The sequence below is a fragment of the Cervus canadensis genome, chromosome 5 (assembly GCF_019320065.1).
Source record: "Cervus canadensis isolate Bull #8, Minnesota chromosome 5, ASM1932006v1, whole genome shotgun sequence".
Taxonomy (NCBI): Eukaryota; Metazoa; Chordata; class Mammalia; order Artiodactyla; family Cervidae; genus Cervus; species Cervus canadensis.
The window spans coordinates 49666325-49673792 of record NC_057390.1 but is presented as its reverse complement, the minus strand read 5'-3'; the positions used below and the strand labels follow the sequence as shown (position 1 = coordinate 49673792).

General features: G+C 35.8%; 1 non-coding gene across 1 annotated transcript; it reads right to left on the bottom strand.

Annotated features, from left to right (window-relative positions):
- Nucleotides 1-6937: 6937 nt before the first annotated feature.
- Nucleotides 6938-7068, bottom strand: LOC122442768. Its single transcript, XR_006269758.1, has one exon. It is a non-coding gene; the product is annotated as a small nucleolar RNA SNORA72 (small nucleolar RNA).
- Nucleotides 7069-7468: the final 400 nt, after the last annotated feature.

The window sequence follows — 7468 nt, the reverse complement described above, 5'->3', positions numbered from 1 at the left end:
CCATGAGAAAATACTCGAGGAGATAATAGCTGAAAACTTCCCTAAAATGGGGAAGGAAACAGCCACCCAAATCCAAGAAACCCAGAGAGTCCCAAACAGGATAAACCCAAGGCGAAACACCCCAAGACACATATTAATCAAATTAACAAAGATCAAACACAAAGAACAAATATTAAAAGCAGCAAGGGAAAAACAACAAATAACACACCAAGGGATTCCCATAAGGATAACAGCTGATCTATCAATAGAAACCCTCCAGGCCAGAAGGGAATGGCAGGACGTACTGAAAGTAATGAAAGAGAATAACCTACAACCTAGATTACTGTATCCAGCAAGGATCTCATTCAGATATGAAGGAGAATTCAAAAGCTTTACAGATAAGCAAAAGCTGAGAGAATTCAGCACCACCAAACCAGCTCTTCAACAAATGCTAAAGGAACCTAGATTAATGTTTGAGACCTCATTACCCCAGCTCTCTATTTCAATCTGCATGGAATCCACAGTCATTTTTATCAAAGCAGCAAAACAATCCTCTCTTGAATATTTACACTTAAATTCTCAAAAGATATATGCAAATGCACAAGATGCCCTTGAGGATTTTGCATTTAGATGTGTGACTGAGATAAATTAAACCAAGCACATTTTGCTTGGCAGTACTCTTGTGGCAAAACATCTAAAGGAACTCAAGAGTCATCACTGTTATTTTCCTGGACACTTGGCACTGCATTTCTTTTCCTAAAGAGCCTTAAAAATTATCTGCTGCAGATAAAAATTATGTAAATAAATTCTCATTCACTTGTACAATTGTATTATTGAGCTATCTAGAAGAATAAGGTGAAGGAGATCTGAAGTTCAGAAAGGACACAGTCTTAGCATTCCACTATGAGTGTATAGCGAAAGTGTTAGTTGTTCAGTCGTGTCTGACTCTTTGTGACCCCACCAGCTCCTCTATCCATGGAATTCTCCATGCAAGAATACTGGAATGGGTCGCCATTCCCTTCTCCAGGGGATCTTCCCAACCCAGGGATCAAACTTGGATCTGTCACACTGCAGGCAGATTTCTTTACTGTCTGAGACACCCAGGAAGCCTACATGGCTATAAAATACGCTCAATTATTTTGAGATTTACTGGGTAAATGGATTTTGTTATCTCTTCAAAAGCAGCAACAAGATCTTTAATTTTCTGCTTGTTTTACAAATAATAGCCTGAACAGATATTTTTTTTTCTTTCTTTTTTTTTTTTTTTTTAGCTCTATGTGAGTTTGCATGTCTTGGAAGTGACACTGAAACCTTGTCATGGCAAATCTATCCAGCTAAGAAAAAGAGATAAAGGAATTCTTACAGAGATATGAAACACCGAATGTCACAACAGTGATATACACCAGAGAGAATGAACCTCTGAAATGTTTTGTCCAGTAAGAGTTTTAAAGAGCATCAATAAAATGCTAATGAAAAGCCATCAGTTACACTGTATTTCATGTAAAAGGTTTGGCACAAGTAACATGCTTTTTTATGAGACTACTCCTTAAAAACTAATCAAAGGCAGTATATTTCCTTTCAGGTTCAAAGTGTGGGGAGAAGGAGATCATTGTAACTGAAGGTCACTTGGCAGCTAGACTGCATATCTCCCTAGGAAGCTGCCTTGTTCTATTGCATTCCTATTCTCGCATTGTCTTCAGGTTCTCCACCTCAGGGCTGTAGCCATTCAACTCCACCATTTTCAATAGTGCTGATTATGCCCACATTATTGGGTAGGCATCTAACCATTCACTGCAGAGGAAAGAAACAGGAAAAAGCAAAAGTCAATTGGCCACAAAGCTTGCCTTCAAAGATCTTATATTTTGAGAGGCAAGATAAGATAGGTATGTCAGTCTTTGGGAATAGAAAAAGTAAAAGAAGAGATGATATCTTTGTGGAAAGAGACTAGAAAAATCCAGTTATATCTGGACAGAATTTTTAAAAATAAATATAATTTGTAAAAAAAAAGTATAATTTGTATTTCAAGATAGCGATTTCAATAGGTCAGCAGGTTTAATGAATCCTTCCCTACCTTTGACCTCATGGAAATCCTAAAAATAATAGCTTTAACTGAGCTCTGAAGGATTTATCCAGGCATTTCTTCTTTAGCATTGCTTACTTTCTTCTCATTTTCCTTTTCTAATAAATAATAAATAAATCCATCTACCTGTTAATTGGAATTCCCGTCTATTCTGAGCTTATTTGGGTAACTAGTTGAATGGTCTGCTTTGTCTTAATTTGTCCTTTAATTCAATTATTATTAATTACATGCAATGGGAAGAATTTCACTGTAATAGGGACTAAGACAAGAGACAAAAGAAACAGAGTCCCTTTTCTCATGTAGACTGTATCCTCTGACATCCAATGATGTTGAAGATCATCTTTTGTTTTCATGTCTACTCATATTATTACCTCTAAAATTCTTAAATTATCTCCATACTCAACACAACCTATGTGAAATTTTGTCAGTTTCCCACATGCAGCCCAGATAGGTAATGTGTTGAACCACAGCTTGCATGGGAAAAGGATTTATAAATACAGAAATGCAGCCATGATAGAACAGAATACTAAGCATGCAGGAAAGCACAGAGTGGATGTCACCCACTCAGAGATGAATTATCTGGAGTAATTGAACTTGAGTAGTGAAAAAATATTTAGGACCCAGATCACTGATTACTATAACACAATACCAGGTTAAGTGATTAAGGAAAAGTCTTAAATTCTTCAGGCTGTTAGAAAAGAACAAATGGACGAGATTTCAAGTAAAGTAAGAAATATTTCATGAGACTATTTTCAGGAAGACTTGGACTGTCAAGGACAAAGAATGCATTTTTTCAAGTGAATCATACTAAGGGGATTCTCAGCATAGTGATAATATTAGGCTAAGATGCTCTTGAAAGCCAAGTGCCTCTGCAGTCAAGGCTTCTCTAATAGTTCTAGAATCATAAATAAATCATTGACCTTTATGTCCTATCCAATTAGCTGGAATTTCATCAAATAACTGAGCTGTGGAGTCACTTTTGTACATGAAGGAAGATGTCAATGTATGACAATTTGAAAGAGTAGGAGAGATTTCTAAAGAGAATTAGGGAGTAGAGATATGCAGGTATCAGGCAGAAAACAGTGTGTTCTTTGTATATATGCATATATGCACATGTATATATGCATATATACAAAATTATTTTATAATATATATACATATAATTATTTTAAGTCTTTATTGAATTTGTTACAATGTTTCTTCTGCTTTATGTTTTGGTTTTTTGGCCAGGAGGCATGCAGGATCTTGGTGCCCAATCAGGGATCAAACCTGTGCCCTCTGCATTGGAAGGTGGAGTCTTAACCACTGTACAGCCAGGGAAGTCCTGAAACAACGTGTTCTTAAAATAAAATGACTTAAATTTGGAGAGAGAGACCTTTAGCGTCATGGAAGTTTCAGAACTTGTTTTATCTTTATATGTGTTCAGATTAATAAATTTCCATCTCAAATGTTGCTTTCTTTCACTATGACCTTAATAACTAAATTAAACTGGTCTTTCATTTATATTGCATCATTTTGCACTTCATTTTTCTCCATGAATGTCTACATCTTTCAAATATCCCATTGCATATGTGGAGACAACTTGATCCATAATCCTCTCAGCATTTAGAACAAATCAAAGCTGCAAATATGAAATAGGTTCAGATTTAATGTTTCATAGATCTCTGATCAGCAACATAGCTAACTCTCAGAAAGTCTCTATTGTGCTGGGACCCACAGATGAATGGAACCCACAGCAGGAGCAGAACTGGAGCCAGAGGCCCAGAGAGCTGAGAGGCCAGCATTGGTGGGCTATGGCAGCTGCCACAAGATTACAAACTGCGATGCTGGCCTGGAGTCAATTAGAAAAAGATGTTACTCAAGGAGAAATGTGTTTTCTCTGTTCCTTCTTGAACAACTGCACCTCCTAATTTAACATGATTTATTCAACAGAGTGGGCCACTTAGCAGGCCACAAAACCATGGCCATCATCCAATATCCATGACACCATTAAACCCTAATCAAGTGGGAGGAAATGAGAAGAAAGGGGGATGGTGTCATCTTTTTCTTTTTTTCTTTCTAGATTCTTAGAGTCCAAAGAAAGTACATATTTGGAAACAACACAGATACAGGTCAAATTATGTGTGTACACATTAAACACATAATTTTGTATTTAATTGACAAAATTAACACATGACAATCTATCTAATTTTATGTCAAATTTCTGGCAACCTCAAAGCTCTGGAAGAGGGCCAACTATCTGAAAGGATAAAAGAGACAAACCTAACACTTTTGCAGTTTATGTAGCTTATGGAAAACTCACATACACTGTCTTTCTTGAGAGTCACAATAGTGATATAAAGCTTTTAAATTATCAATACACGCATTTTCCTCAAAAGGAGTCTAAGGCAAATACAGTCATAGGAATAATAATAACGTCTCATTTAGCAAATTCTACAGCAGCTCTATCAAACCTCACAAATGATGAGTCTATGATTCAAATCAGGGATGTTCACTCTGTGCATATAAGCCTGCTCAGTCGTGTCTGACTCTGCTATCCCAAGGACTATAGCTTGCCAGGCTTCTCTGTCTGTGGGATTTCCCAAGCAAGAATACTGCAGTAGATTGCCATTTCCTCCTCCAGGAAATTTTCCCTACTCAGGGATCAAACCTGCATCTCCTATACCTCCTGCACTGGCAGACAGGTTCTTTACCACCACACTGCCTGAGAAGCCCTATCTTTCACTCTGCACTCAGGTTATCTTCTAAGGATTTAATCTCTTATAATGCTCAAGATTATAATGCTCAGATGTATGCTTCTGAGAAAACTAATTCTGTGGTCATGTAAAACAGAAGAGGATAGCATGGACATTGTTGAGTGCTTTATTTACTATCAGATTTATAAACATTTTACTTCTTCTCAAACCTTAAAATCTTAAAGTAATTAAAAGCCAAGATAAGGGGGTTGGTACAAACAAGACACTAGTAGCAATAAAAAGCCACAGTTAAGAATGAAGAAGGTGAAATTAAGAAATCACACACTTTTGTACACATACACACATAAATATAAATACTACAAAGAGAAAATAATGTGTTTTTTTAGTTGTAAACAAGCTGTTTCACATAGCATAATAATATATACACATTGTCTTACCTCACATTGAAACGACTAGTCCAAAATGATGACCCCAAGGCACTGATAAACATAGAAACCAAGTTTGGAGTATTACAGCTAAATAATCGAGTAATTGTGTTACAGAATTGAAATTTTCATCTAAAAGAGTTCAGTTCAGTCACTTAGTTGAGTCCAACTCTTTGCAACCCAATGAACCACAGCATGCCAGGCCTCCCTGTCCTTCTGCAATAGCAACAACAACAAAATAAGTATGCTTTTGATGGGCCAAGCTCTAGGTCTTTGGTAAAAGCACTAACATGATATGTAAATGATGTGCAATTCATTTCAAACCAAGATTTTAAGAGCCAGTAAAATGAATTACAAAAATAAGAGTATATTAAAACAATTAACAAGCAAGTGTATTAATGTCTCTTAAAAATAATGAAGATTAAGAACATAACAAAGATGCCAAGATTGATGATTCAGTGGAAGGAGCAGTTTACGAACTTTCCATTGACAACTACACAGTTTGACAGCTCCTTAGGCAGTCCGGCTGGAAGAGGAAACCATTCCCATGCCAGTTTGGGTGGGTCATCTTTTTTTAATTTATTTAAGTGCATTATAGGTGTACAGTGTAGTGATTAGTTGTGTCATCTTCCTCAATCGAGGAAGTTTGTAACCATGCCAGTTTGTAACCATCCAGTGAGCCTCTCTATTGTGCTCTCTTTCAAGAATAAAGGCACCCATTTCCTTGTATGTGATTGATTTTTCATATCCCTCCTGAATTGGTGGGTCCAAAGTATGTGTTGTTCATTTATTCAGATACACATTTCAAGTGACTCATGGATCCTGGGGAATTTGACAGTTCAGTGGGATAAAAATATAAATACGATTTTAACCTAGCTTTTTAGGTATGTCTTCTTCATACAATGAAAATATATTCTTTAAAATCTACTGAAACCACCCCCATTATTAACAGGCTTGAAATATTTGCAAAGGGGTGACATTATTTTATGTTATGAACTTCCTTAAATAAAATAAAAATATTAATCATAACAAAAATAAGACATTTGTATATAGAACCTTTCGTTTTTTGGGTTTTTTTGTTTATTTGTTTGTTTGTTTTAATCATTCTATAACAGGATGTGAAAGGGCAGGGGCAACAGGGTTTTCTGGGTAGCCAGAAGGGGAAGTGTGAGAAGAGCAAGAAATGCCCTTCCATGTATATACCAACTTAAGAACTTCATGGAATATTAAAAAGAGCTCCAGAGATAAATCTGAAATTCAACCTTAGTTGCTGTACTTTCTAAACTGGTAAACTTGGGCAAAATACAAAATGTTTTTTCAAATTCCAAAAATTAGTTGCATCATGCTAATAACACTCTACTGTTCATGGAGACTTATGACACATCAGAGGCTGTTCTGAGCATTGTAACTATATCAGTTTATTCCTTCTTGCAGGATCCCTTACAAGTATTACTATTATTAACCCTATTTTACAGAAAAAAAGAAACTGAGTCACAATGTTCTTAAAGAAATCACCTAAGATCACAAATCTATGAATTATCACAGACAAAATGAAATATCAAGACCTCTGGCTTCATTTTGCTCTAGCTAAAAAATGATAACTTTGCAATCAATTTAATGAAAACTGGTAATCATCAAATTAGCAATAGTTATTTTCAAAATTATTATACTGGCTGAGCTGTCATTTCTCAAGATTGATCAGATAACTTGAGTCACAGATATTTTCCACACAAGATGCATCATATAAATCAGACTTGGTTTATCATCAGCATTTATAAAACTAGATCTAGATGAGAGCTAGGTCAATGGACATGTGTATGGTCTTCATGTAGCAAATGTTTAGCCTGCCCTAATTATTAAAAAATCAGGACAGTGAGAATATCCACAGGCTGGCTCCTTTAAAGCTCTTGTTTTAACCACTTCAGTGGTTGAAAATGCTACTCCAACAATAATGAGATACCATTATTCACATATTGGAATGACCAAAATCCCAAATACTAACAAAACCAAGTGTTGACAAAGATATTGAGCAACAGGAACTCTCACTGATTACTAGGGCAGATGTAAAATGGTACAGCCACTATGGAAGATGGCTGGCTACCTTCTTACAATGTGAAGCACAGGCTTACTATAGAATCCAGCAATCATACTCCAAGTGAGTGAAAAACTTATCTTCACATAAATCTCTCTAAATGAATACTTGTATTAGCTTTAATGATAATTGCCAAAGATCAGAGCAATTAAAATATCCTTCAGTAAGTGGATGAAGAAACAAATTGCAGTTCCTT